Raw genomic sequence first — 14,439 nt, forward strand, 5'->3', positions numbered from 1 at the left:
AGCTTGGCCCCAGGAATTCCCGCTTCAGGAAGCATAGGTTTTATACGTGTGGTAAAGGTGTGGGGGGGTGGGGGTGGCTAGGAAGGGGGTGGGGAGCCAAGTATTAAAAAGAGTGGCTTTTCCAGATGGAAATGGGGAGCCCCTTGCATTTTTGTGTGAGGAGGGAGGAGGAGGAGGAAAGCCGAGGGTCGTGCTCCTTTTCTCGTCTGCCTCCCGTATCCCTGCGTCTCCTTAGCCTGGGAGGCGTCTGAGTGCAAGGAGAGAGGGGTGTGAGGGGAGAAGGCGAAGGGGGTGTGAGGGGTGGGGGGGGGAGAAAGAGAGAGAGGAGAGGAAGGCTGGAGGGGGAATCCCCGCCGAGCCCCGCACGGAGGGAAGTCGGGGACGGGAGAGAGGGGGGAGGGGTGAGGGCGAAGGTAGGGTTGCTTTCCGTTTTGCTCCCACCCATCCCCCCACCTTCCTTGTGGGGCTGGGAATAAGAACACACACACACAGCCTTATGGCAGGCAGTCTTGCTCTCTTCCCCCCCCACCTCCACCTCCCACCTGTCTTGATTTTGGGGAGGGGGGAGGTCTGGTGGAGCCAGTGGTGGTGGTGGTGGAGGAAAGGGCGTGTGTGGATGTAGAGGGTGGTTGGTTGGAGGAAAGGAGATCGTGGGTGGTGGTAGGGGGGGCAGGGAGGGCGGGTGAAGGGACCCCAGTGCATGCACTTGTGTGTGCCTCTCGGTTCCCCCCCGACTTGGGTTGCAAGGAGGAGGAGGAGGTGGTGGTGCCGGTGGGAACTAGTCAGTCCGATCACACATTATGGGGAGATCTTGTGGAGGGAGGGGGAGGAAACGTGGGGAAATTCTTCGTTGGGACGATGGGAAGAGGGGGGGGGGCTCCAGCTTCCAAGCAGCTGGTGTGCCAGGAAAGTGTGTGTGTGTGTGTGCGGGTGCGCGTGTGTCGGTTACTCCTGGGCGACTTCACCACTGCCTCCCCTCGTTCCTTTCCTCCTCCTCCTCCTCCTCCATGTGCTGAAACAGCTTCCCCTGAGCTGCTCCTTCCTTCCCTCCCTCCCTCCCTCTCTCTCTCTCTCTCTCTCTCTCTCTCTCTCTCTCTCTCTCTCTCTCTCTCTCTCTCTCTCTCCCCTCGCTGTCTGCTTCTGACTTGCTGGCTCCTTCAGGCAATGGGGGAGGAGGTGTTTGACCTGCATTTTCTGCTTTCTCATGGTGCTCGTGTAAGCCATGGTGGAGCACTTTAATCGTCCCTTTCTCTCTCTTTTCTTTCTTTTTTTCCCTTCTGCTGTTCCAAGACGAATATGTGGCCTGATTTTCGTCGTTTGTCGTGTATGTGTGTGTGTGTGTGTGTGTGTCTTTTTTAAGGAAGCTGTGTTTTTTTGGTTGGCATGTCTGGATCCCAGCACTTTTAACTGGCAACTGTGGTTCCCTTGTAAACACGGCAATAGTGCTGAAGCAAGGTCGTAGGAGCCCCCCCCTAGTCTCCCAACAGTTGTCTTTCCTGCCAGCCAGCAGCTTAGGACTTGAAAGATAGCTGTCTTGTGCTTGTGAGGAGTCTTTTTGGAATTGGAGGAAGATGATTTGGTTTTGAGGGAAGGGGTTTGTGGAGGCAGAAGAAAGGCAAGAGATTTTCTTTAAGAAATGCATTGCTGTGAGACGTTTTGGTGCATACAATTAATTTGGGGGGGGGATTCCTGTACCAAAGAAGTAGCTCTCTCACACCCCCTGTTTAGTGAGATCTTTGCAATAAAGAACAAAATATACTACTGAGTTTCCTTCTGCTTTAGTTTCCTTCTTTAAGTAAATAATAGTCCTTGCAGGGAGGCCTCCTGCAAATTCTTTCCCTGGTAGTATTTCAGGTTCATAGGCAGAGGTGCAGAACAGTAAAATATATCGATTTTGTCATGGACGGGGGTGAGGCTGCAGCTCCCAATTTTTTCTTTTACAAATATCTATTTTGGTTTGCAGAAACGTTTTCTAATTGAGCCTTCTGTGGGGGACTGGATATGGGTCACGGCAAGACAAAGTTGTATTATTTCCTTAATGGTGTGTAGGATTATCCCTTTTCACCTATGAAGGTGACATCAGACACTGTCCCTCCCACACACGAACACAGCTCGCCTAGGAAGTAGGTTTTGCAGCTGTCTCTTACAGCACAGAGGTGACTGAGGGTGTTTTGCCTAGTGTCCTGTGGGTGTGTGTTCAAGGCAGTGACAAGCAGCTAATGTTGGCTCTGGAGCTTTGGTTGCTACGTGAGAAGCTTCAATAGTGTTGGCTGCTGTCTCTAGGGAAGGACAACAGCACAACCTCCATTAGTGCTGCACTTAGGAGATGGCTGGTTCACGTACTGAAAAGGGATTCTTCATTAGGATATGAAATTTGGAACCAGAAGATGCCTTTTCCTACTCCCTGCACAAATATTTTCCTGAATTTCATTTGGATGTCGTTTAGAAATCAAGACATGTCTTCTCTCTCATTTGCAAGATCCAAGATCGTGAGAATTGATCAGTTACTATATTTCTAAAGTGAGAGAGATGCAGTTCCTGTAGCTGCAGTCTCTGTCTCACTTTACCCTCCCTCCAGTAAACAGAGAGCCAGATGCTTTCCTTATTGTTTGTAGGTCTCTTTCCTCCCCTTGCTTTGCCTGGGCCTCACTTGCCTTATTGAGAGGAATTTCTGCTTTGTGTAATGGGTGTGTACAGCAGACACAAGTCTTGCACTGAGAAGATTTTCCATTCATGGCGTGTGCAGCCAAAATATGGCACATCTTGCCCTTCCAAATGTCATAAGAACATAGTCTCATGAATGTGAAGCGGAATTACACCTATCTACCTAGCTAGACAACAGTATATGCTGAATTGCTTAAGCCAGATTTTATGTCTGATATCCTCCTTACCTCATAAGTACAAAACAATGGTTATAGTATCTCTCTGGTGCTTAATGTTACTGTCCAGTGTCAAAATCTTGTAGACTTTTACTATACAAAAGTCTCAAAATCTTAATAGTTATTCTAATTTCATTCCAGAGACAAATCAGGTAGAGTGGACTTTCCTAAGAAAACTGATAATTGCTAAAGGAATTTTGATCCTTCTTTGATACTTGGTGGCCTGCTTGGTCTATCAGGAGGTATAGTGCAATTAAATGGTAAAACACAGGCCTGATTTTCATCATAGGAATGGTGAATAAGAACTACCGTACTTATACCATAACTTCACTGTAATCAGCATCTTGATTTTAGCATACTTAAAAAGATAAGGTACAATAAATGACAGCCAATAGAAATGAAGCCTTAACTTTTAGAGGTCTTCAGTTTAAAACTATTAACCATTCCAAAGAATCCATTCAGCTAATTTCAGGGCTACAATATTATATCATACTCTTCTTGCCTTATCTTCATGTCAACCTCCTCAACTAGCAGGTATCACTATATTCAGTAGAGAGTTTTGTCTCCTATGTTTATCGTTTTAGGGCTTTGCTTCGAGTTTATTTTTGTAATGGAAGATAGCTTAGTATATCTTCCAAGTAGATATTATACTTGGTCTTTAAAAATGTAAAAAACAAAAAGACATGCATGGAAGGAGCAATGACTCTGTGATTCAGGTGGATAAATACCTGGATGATACAGTTGTGGAATGGTTCCCTGGGATCTGTTGGGTGAGGAATTTAGTCCTTGAGTTTGATGTTATAAGTTATTGTTATTTTTAATCATAATGAACATTCTTGTTTTTTGTCAGCATGGCCACTAATTAGCAGTTTACTAAGAAAACTATACTGATTGAATTGCATATCTCTTGTCATTTATCTTTTAAATTGAATTACCTTTCTCTCCTGAAATCACAGGTACCACAATGAAAATATTAAATGAAACATGAGATTATAAATTTAGTTGATGAGGCTCCTAACGGAGGGAGGCAGCCTGATGCCCATTGATACCAAAGTGGCCACTGACTCATCCCTAGTTCTTGCCTGTTCCTCTGCTACAGCTTCTTTCTGCAAAGCAAAACATAAAATCTTTAACTTGGTATGTACTTCAAAGAATGGCTAAGGCTTTCTTAGAAATTTGAAATGGAGGATGGCTTAAAAAAACAATTTGCATCCTTGGGGATTAGGAAAAGTAGTTGACAGCAGTTTCACCAGTTTTCCTTCCCCCAAAATGTGAGCATTTGAGAGCCAGATACCTTCCTTGATTGTCACTTGTGAACTGGGAAACTCACATAGCAGCCATTTTGTAAGAACACTCTGCACTTCAAGTGTACCAACTTGTCCAAAAGGCTATGTATGTCCTTAATAAATCCTTAAACTCACCTTTTGAGGATACTGCGATTCTTGAAACTATAACAATACATTGTTTTGGCACTTCTAATCATGTTTACAAAAACTAAAATGTAGAAACCAGTAGAAATGATTTGATCATTACTTTCCTAATGTGAAGGAATGAGGAACTGAATGAAATGCACAGGATTTGGAAAATTGGAAAGATATTTATTTATCTAGCTAGCTTGTATAGCCAATTATCTCTCAAGAAAAGCTTCACCATGCTAACATATCTTATTTATACTAAAGACAATTCTAGAACACTACTCTGTTATACAGGGAGCACATTGCTGTAATGGAACTAGAAAATAGTAACAAGTATTATTTTGGGATATTTCTTAGAGCTGGAGAGTTGATTGCAACTCATCTGTATATCTAATGGGGAAAAAAACAAATCTAAAATATAAACTTGAACAAACTCAATGAAAATCTTAAGTAACTATTAAATACTTTAACTAAAAATGGGTGTTCAGAATTTATGATAGATTAGCTCTGAAGGTTAGCAATTTAAATTTGTTTGCCTTAAAAAACAGAAACATACTTTAACTACTATAGTTATCACATTTTTAGTTTCTTTACCAGGGCTGTCTACATTAAATAAATCATGTGGCCTAAACTTTTTTTAAACTTTTAACTTAAGAATGTAATTTTGAGTACTTGCAAGCGGAGCTACTGAAATTTTGGATTGCATTTTTGAGACTGTAATTTGCATCTTGATGTAAGTATACAAAGAACCTATATCTTGGTATATTGCTTGATACAGGATTCTTAATGGAGAACATTCCTGTCTGCTGCTGTGATATTTCTCTCTGCCAAAGGAATGGACATATTTTATATTTTCTAGCTGTTAGTTCCACTGCATAGATGAAAAGTTATTACTATAGCTTCCAAGATCTCATAGCAAAATTTGAAAATAATTAAATCTGATCTGACTACAGAGCTGGAATACATACTTCTATATGTACAGGTGGCTGAAAATAGAAGGCTTTCCCAAATTTAGAAATATATATAATTTGCCCTTTTCAACATTTTAAGCCTATTGGTAGTTAGATGACTGGCCTTCAGGTCACATAAATGAAGTTTGACATTTTTCTACTGTAGAGGATTCCCATTAACAGTATTCAGAAGTTATGTTTGTTCCACTGGACTCTGCCTAAGGGTAGGATTTGAATAAATTGCTAAGAATATTAGTCTACTTTTAAAACATGCCCAAATAATACAGAATATTCAAGTTAACTTTTTCATGATTTAAAATTTTCATAGATGCCCTTTTTTTTACAAATGCATTGTGCTGAAGGCTTGTACATTCATATTATTTCTCCAGAGATTAAATTTGTTCCAGTTTTCTGTTCCAATGATTCCTACTGAAAAAGTATTTTTTTAAAATGAAACTTGTAGCTTAAAAGTAAACCCCTGACTGATTGCTCTCACTGAAAACTCGCACTGTGAATAGAAAGACAGCTGAACTAAATAATTGAATATTTAAAGGGAAATATTTAGAAGTAATTAAAAAGTTTATCTCATGTTTAAATTCTAACTTATTTTATTTTATGCAAAAATAGCCAGTTTGGTCTAATGGTTAAGGCACCAGGCTAAAAACCAGGAGAATATTGAGTTTTAGTTCTGCCTTAGGCATGAAAGTCAACTGGGTGACCTTGGACCAGCCATTCTCTCTAAAGTCCAGTCCAATACAAAGTTTGTATATCAATATTATAACCTATATTATATAACTTGGTGTCTTACATACAAATCGAGCGTGATAACTTGAGACAAAAGTTCAAGAAACTTACCTTATTCTATCATTGTTTTTGAGAAGCAAGCTGTTAAGTGAATACCAGTCAGTTCCTTTGTTCTTTGTCAAAAATGGTCACAGGTTTGTTATTTCCTTCCGATCTCAAAATTCTAGCTATGTTTCCTGAATGACTTATGAAAATTTATGTTGCCTTTTCATCATTGTACTGTAGTGTAGCTTGTAATTCTCACTTTGAATTTGAGATAAAAACTAGGTATTTGTGAATGTTATCATGAGATTTGTAACTGAAATCAGATTTAGACAAAATGGATTAATTTTATACCTGTCATCACTGCAGTAGATTGCACTGTGTACTACACTGTCTGCATGTTTTTATGAAGTCAACTAAAGTGAAGAATTAGAGGAACCATCTGGAACCATCTAGAATCAAATGTTTGTTCCTTCATCGTTCTGCCATTTATATTTGCAAACAAGGATAGAATGGTATAGGTTGGAATCTGATATGTACATGGGCTTGCACATTTCTTTAAATACCTGTTGAAAAATCAGGAAAAAAATGAACAGTTTTATCAAGTTGGCAAGGAAGTCGTGTTAAAACAACTGTAAATTTTTTAGAAGATTGTTTTCAGAGCCAGAGCCACTAGTTTTGGAACTTGGTTCCTGACACAGAAGTTGCAGTAGTTTCTTAGTATCATGCTTTATTCTCATTTAGTGAATTATATTTAACTACAGGTAGTATTGCTGATGTTTTGGATAGCTTATTTTTTTATAAAAAATAATTTATTTCAAATTAGCTTAAACCTATTCCTAACTTATTTGTTATCATTTAAATAGGGTAGCTAAAACAGAAATGCCTTTTCAAACAAAGGTTCTACCAGTTGATTTGTTTAGTTGTTAGTCAACATTTCCTGTTTGCTGGAATGCTACAGGCTCTGGTCAAGCTATTCCAGTTTCTAGCTTGGTCAGCTTTAATATGCTGAGCAAACCCCCCTGTTTCTAAAAATGGTTGTTTTGTCTTAATTGCATTGTACGAGTTTTCTTTTGTGTTCAGTGCCAGTAAATGAAATTAAGATTTTGAACTCTGTTTGTTGTAAGTGAAACAAACCATTCGTTCTATTAACATGATGTGAAAACATTGTTTATGTGTCTTATTTTTTCAGTACGTATGAGAAAATTATTTATCATACATACAAGTGAAAGAATTTTAAGTATAACCTCATTTGTTCTGTAATAAAGATATTGAAATATGTCTATAGTTTATTAATCAACAACTTTCTGCTGTCCAGATGTTTTCGACTACAGTTTTTTTGTATTTTATCTCCATGAATGCTTCTGGTTAGTGGAGAATGATGCATAAGATATTAAATATTAGCCTCTGGTATAAATAGGTCAATTTCAACAAGATTAAGTGAAAATGATGGTTATAGAAGATCTGTAGTAGCTTGTTTTTCCCTCTGCATTTTTGGCTAATGTACACTACAAATCCAAGCATGTTGAACTCCACCTTAAAACTCATTGCATGCTGGGACATGTAGGCTCATATTTTCTCAAGTAAAACCCACCATTTGCTTTACAGTGGTGTTTCATATTCAAATCTTGTCTAGGTTTTAGTTGTAACTTGTAAGATATTAAATTAGTTCTTTATTTAAAATTAGTGTCAGATGTAACTTGCTTTTAAGAAAATTAGTCAGTAGAGTCATTATAAAAGATATAACAAATATTACCTAAAGTTTTTTGCACTAAGATCTATTTCACTACTTGCTTTATTCATTATTGAAGATACTTGACTGCACAAACATCCCAAAAAACAAATCCTTATTTTACACACAAATGGATACTTTATATCAATCATATTACAGTTATATATGGTTGGGAATTAAACAGAATTGTTATTGTAGAAGGAAATTCACGTTAGTTCCCAGAAATAAAAATCAGAATGAATACAGTACCATCTTTTCTGATTAACAGATTTTATTAGACTGCATAAGTTTCATCAGATGCACAGAATGGATAAAGAAATGGAGGATTTAAACTGGGATGAGAGAGAGTGAGGAAGACAGGTTGTTTGTACAGGTTTCTTTTCACCCTTTAATAGTTCTTATTGTTCAATAATGTACTGTTCACATTAAGAGCTGATGAAGATCTGGCCTAGTAAATTTTTCTCATAACTATACATTTCTCTCAAAAGTTACATTTTTAGCCTGCTATATATATTTAATTTGTTTATGGCCTATATGTTGGTTTAATTTTAATTTACAGCTTAGAAAGGCTGCAATTCTACTCGGTCAAAAAGCATTTTTCTATGAGGACTTGTAACTGAATATGAATTGATAATCTTAAGAAAAATGAACCAGATGGCTTTTACTGCTTGCTTATTGCATTGATAATTCAAACCATTAGAACAAAGAGCTACAAGTGGTATTGCAAGGAGTACTAACAAAATATCACAATTATCTAGAAGGTACAGATCAAGACCCATATAACTCTCCTAACAAATCTTTGATAAAAGTAAACATTAGATGTTCTGTATTTTTTTGGATATGCAATAATTAAGCTTGGTGAAGATAGTTATCTTCTGTGGAGGTTTTAAAAATGCATATTGGAGATTTATACCCCCTTGGGCATTTTGAGTAGATGTGGGCCCAATTAATGAGACCGTCTGAATAGGTAAGGAAGTAGACTAGGAAGTGCTGGGGAAAGGTTCATTGGCTGCCTTACAATCAGTACTTGTGCAGCAACTAAAGTACAAATGTGGCAGCTCTTCCTTCCCAGGGAAAAAAAGCATTCATTTCAGGGAACAGAATACTTCCATTTAGAAAACATGAAAGACATTTGTGTGATCAATCTTAGCTATGAATGCAGAAATTAGCTTTGTTTCTTAAAGTAAAATTCACCCTTTTGCTGTTACTATTGTATGTATTTGTATGGTATTACAAGTCTCAATTCTGTTGGCTATTATGTAAATGGACTGGTATATGAATAACAGTAGAAGAGACTGAATTATGATCATACTATTTACTAAAGTTTTAAAAAGGGAAAGAATCTGAGTAACAAATGCCCAAAAAGCCCTCAAGCTGGGTTCACTCATTTCATTAAGATTAAACATTATTTGCTTTAATGCAGTTTATAGCCTAGTGTATTTTTGTGAACTCAGCTACTTGTGACATACTCATCAAACCATTGTTAAACTAGAATGCCTTAATATGAAACTTGAACCCAGTTATTATTTAGAGATATGATTTGTTATATGATAGATATAAATATATGTACATGAAGGCAGTATATATTGTACTCTAGGGATGGTAGAAAGAAAGCAGTTTTAATATGACAGATGTAGTTTCCTAATACCAAATATAGTTAAGAAAGAACATCAGTCAGCTAAACTGTCTTTAGTAGAGGCAGATGCAGCCTCTTTCCTCTGGTTTAAGTTTCTACACTGTAAAATGAACAATTTATTTTGAAAGTGAGTGAAACAACGATTCAGTTATGAAATTGCCTTCCTTAAATTATATATTTTAAAATGTTGGTATAAGCAAGAAACTAGTTTTTAAAAATGTACAGTATTGCATTGCATTCAACATTTCAGAGTGATGTTAGGTTAATTTGAATAAGCATGATTGGAGACACAGCTTCGGGGTCAAAATATTAAATAATCAAATGATAGGTAACACTACATATTTATATATTTCAAAATGTGAACTTTGAGCTCTTTATTATTACATTGGAATCCAGAGTAAAGTGAAAGATTGAATGGCAACAGACAAATGAAAATACATCCATGAAATGTAGAAGACCTTTAGATGATTTTAAACTGGGATTAGACACAATTTTATGGAAAATAAAGTTGAATGAATAAAGTTAAACGTGTTTGAATATTATAGTAGTAGATATTTTGTAGAATATTAGAGAAAATAAAGTTGTTGAGGCTACTTATCATAAGGATACATACCAGTACTTCCTCTGGTGTTAGCATAGCCCTGAATGGTCTTTGTTGGAAAAGAAGCAACCTCAAAGGGCCTTTGCTGTCTTGTTTTTCCAGAATGATTTGATTTATCATAGTGGACGGAAAATGCTTGATGTGTTCAGTTTAATTCAGCAGAGCTTTTCTTTTTAAAGTTAAATATTTTGCTTAGACTACTGTTAATGGTGAGAAATTCTAGTAGTGCTATCAGTAGTTACTCCTTCAGCAGTTATCTATGTACTTGTCTGTATAAATTTGACAAATAAATAATCACATAGATTAGCCTAGGTCTGTCCATATTCCAAGAAAGCAACTGAGACACAGTTATGGTAAATGGATATATGACCTCCTTGAATTCTTTTGCTTCTGTCTCCTTTTGTGCCTTTGCTTGCATTTGGATTGGTGCCACCATATTGTTTAGTGGAATTTGACCCTTTGAAAATAAGGATGGTAGCTTAAACATTCCGAGCCTAAACTTGGCTCCTTTTCTATCTAGCAGCTGAAGATCTTGAGACTGCAATACTAAATTCTCAATAGGTTTAGGAAAGCATTTTGTCCAGCCATAGTTTCCTTAGAACCAGTTATCTCTCATGTTCCCTTTTATGGTGCTTTGATTATACTGTGTCAGTTCCTCCAGAGCTATAGCCATTCTTCACTCTTTAGCTCCAAATTCTGAGAATTAACTTTTCTTACATACATAAGATCTGCTAGCTGTTTAGCCACATACCACCTATTCTCTTTTTCATATAAACTTCAGCTATCAGTATCTTACAGTCCTTTTGTTTATTGTTTCATTAATTATCCCATTTTCTGTTTTCATTAATCATAAATTTTTCAAAGCAGATTGCATTTAGAAATTCTGTAAAGTACATGTCTTGAAACTAGGCCCATTCCACTTCATTTTTTATTGTAGATAAATTACTGCTGACTTTTGAGAGGACAAAGAAGCCACATCAAAACATGGCAGTTTTGCAGATGATCCAATTGCTGTTGCATATGATTAATCACTAAATATTTTAATGTTCTGTAGTGAAATATTTTCAAAGCATTACTCTAATAACTAATACAAACATAATTCAGTTATTCTTTTCAATTTAAGTTCAGAAGTCTGAATCACAATAATCTAGAACCTGGACTATCTAAAATTGCATTGGTGATACTATTCCAAATCACTTTTTATGAGGATAATGTCTATTAATGATATAATTCCCAGATATTAACATATTTATAAAAATCTGATTGAAAGGAAGAAGTGATATACAATTCTAATATTTAAGGGATAAAAGTGATGTATAGTATTTTATGTTTTAGCAGCACAGAAGATTTGTCTCTTGTTTATAATTCTAGCCCTAATGTAGCTTTGGCTCCATCCAGACTTCTGGAAGTTGTACCGTATAGATTAGGGGTCCCCAACCCCTGGTCCATCATCAACCAACACTGGGCTGCAACATGCCAGAAACCGGGCCATGCAAACAACCGAAAGCCCATCTGTGGGATGCAGGCAGCCTGCGAAACCATGTCCCTTCTGGTCCGCAGAAAAACCTCCACGGAACCAGACCCTGGTGCCTAAAAGGTGTTGAGGACCACTGCAGTAGATGTTACTTTATGCTCTTCAACATACATAGACATTGTTGAAGGAAGCGGATAATGATTAACAGCTATTAACCTTGATGGTAGTGCAACCATCTCGGAAGGTCATTTTCCAGGAGACTTGTGGGCTTGCTTGTGCAGTTGGTTGGCCACTGTGAGAACAAGACTAGATGATGCAGGGCTCTGATAGTTTAGTAATGGCAACATCTGGAGAATCAGATTCCCCATCATCTCAGCTTGGGTTCACTACAGGGAAGTTTTCTTGTATAACCCCTTGTATTTTTAAAGAAATGGTTTTTATTTGGATAGGTATATTTGTTCCATGCCTTCCAAACCTTTGTTTAAAAGGCCTTTGAAAATTTGTTTCAAAATGTTTTCAATTGCTTATATAGTAAGTAATTGCATTGTTGTATTAATCACATACAAACATCATCACTGCTTAAAACTTACCTAAAAGAAGAAGTTCTTATTATTTCAAAGCAAAATTCAATGAAATAGAAGAGAGCAAAATCTTTCAAATGGATGATTTGCAATTATCTAAGCTCATACAAAGCACCTCTTTTTGAATTGTTGAAATAGCCCTCTCATGTCATTTGCAAAGCTTATGTGATTATTTTAGAAGTAGCTGACTTTGCATGCATGTGTGTGCACATCCCTTCTATTAAACTTTCAAATAGTTTTGACCAGAATGTAATGCTTAGACGTTGATTCATCAACAACATAATCTCCATTCAACTCCACGAAGAATGGAAACCAAGCTATCTGGTGAGAGAAAGTGTTCGTATCATTAAAACAAATGCTAGGCACACAATAAGAGTGACGCTGAAGAAAATTTCCCCAGAGCTAAGCATTTAATTTTGTTTTACATCACCTCCTCCTTGCTGTCACTTCCTCTCTGACTAGAGACTTAAGTCTAGTCTTTCTAGGTGTACTGGACAGTCTCAGCAAGTGACATCTGGCTGTGGCTGGCTTCTGAAGCTAAGCATGGTCTCCTTGGTTAGTACAGGCATTGAGAGATCCTGGTTCTTAGTACGCCGTCAGCCACACAAGGTCACCTAGTACCTATGGCCAGACGTGTTCTCTCTCTCTCTCTCTCTCTCTCCAAATTACCTCCTAGAGCTTTTGTGAGAAAAAAACAGGAGGGAGGGGATGCAGTAAGCTGACTTTGAGAACCAGGCACCACTATATGTATACGCAATATCAACATAAAGTCTTTGAAAGGCACGTGAGACCAGGACAAGTAATGTGGGAGACTAAGGTTAATAAGTACGTGTGTTTGGTCATGCTTTTTCTTGCCTCTGCAATCTGCAGAATATAAACCCATCAGTCTGGCCAAGCTAAAGGAATGCTCGTAGCTAACTTTTTATGAAGAACGAGGGTTAAAACCAGCCTTATAATGGAAGCAGGGGCTGAACTTTACATATGGAGTAGTTGCTACTGCTCCATAATTGCAGCACTGTGTCGTGTTGCTATGGTTCCCAATGCCTGTGTCTCTGCATGATTTCCGAGAATGGGGGCAAGGCAGCCAGTCACAGCAGCGCCGCTGTGTACGTGTTTAGGGAGATTTGTGCTGGCAGGGAAGTGATTAAAGAGAACCAGCGATTGGGTATTTCCCACCCCGAATTGCCCCGAATCGACAGTATTCCTTTCCTTCGGGAGGTGGAAAACAATTTTAAGACGGGATAAATTTTCTACTTCCCCTCCCTCTGTGGTCTTCCCTCAGTCACGGCTTGATGACATGAAATGTGGGATTCCGTCCTCTACCAAATGTTGGGGTGGGGTAATGTGGGGAAGGGAGGGTGCTGCTTTTCGATTGGCTCAGGCATGTTGTCATCAGAGATTCTTTGGCTGACTTGCCATCTGCATCGGCTGTGAATTCTTCTCTCTGGCGCAGACCTTGTTCCTCGGGATTGCATCATCCCTGGGAGAGCAGCCAGGGTCCGGAGCACTGTACAAAGGCTCCACGAAGCAGATGCGGCCTGTTCTGCCACTGAAGCAGGCCCTCCTCCTTCCTGCTCCTCCTTCCCACAGGACTTCGGAAAGAGACCTCACTCTTGAGAGACTCTCAAGTGGGTCAGATGCTCTTTGGACTTCAAATCCCAGCTGCTTCCTGTACACCTGGCTGATGCAATGTCTGCCTTTGAAATCCCTGTTGGAATTTATTCCGGAGCTGTTTTGTTTGCCTTTTCTGGGAGTGGCCAAGCAACCAGTATGCCTGTCACATGATGTCTTTAAATGTGAAAAATCCAAAGCCAGACTAATAGATGCAGAGCCTTTTCCTTTCCCATCCAGCAACCAGTCAGTCCTGTAGAGGACATAGAATATGTGTTTACATTATGGTTGGTGGCATTGTATCTAATGATTTGCTATGTCCAGCATAAGGAACCCTTGTGGTGCTAATAAGAATTTAGCTTTCAGTCTAGGCTTACTGCAGCATTTCCGTATAGCCCAGGCTATTGCATGGTTTTTATCTCAAAATTCATTTTATGTTGCTGATTTTTAAGGAATTCATATTTGCAAAAGCAATAGTAAAGCATTTAGTACATTTCTTGCTTTTAGCCTCATGCATTTTTCTCTGTAGTAGAATGTATTATACAAAAAGCAACATATTTCAGTGTTTTCCTTAATCATATTTGGATTAATTTTTTTTAAAAAATAATGTTAAAATAATTGTGATGATACTCAATAATAATTTGTGACTTTTATTCCTTGGGAAAATTAGTAGTAATCTTGCCAGACAAAATGGACAAATTGTTGACTCCTGATGCCAGCCAAGCTACTTGGTCCATTACTCAGAATCCAGTGGTTTATGAAAGCCTTTTATTC

General features: G+C 38.1%; 1 protein-coding gene across 1 annotated transcript in view; it reads left to right on the forward strand.

Annotated features, from left to right (window-relative positions):
• SETD5 (SET domain containing 5) overlaps nucleotides 1–14,439 on the forward strand; it is a 63,220-nt gene that overhangs the window by 317 nt on the left and 48,464 nt on the right. The window lies entirely within an intron of this gene.

This window comes from Pituophis catenifer, unplaced genomic scaffold, assembly GCF_029215685.1.
Source record: "Pituophis catenifer annectens isolate HBS135680 unplaced genomic scaffold, rPitCat1.0.hap2 SCAF_2, whole genome shotgun sequence".
NCBI classification, from domain to species: domain Eukaryota; kingdom Metazoa; phylum Chordata; class Lepidosauria; order Squamata; family Colubridae; genus Pituophis; species Pituophis catenifer.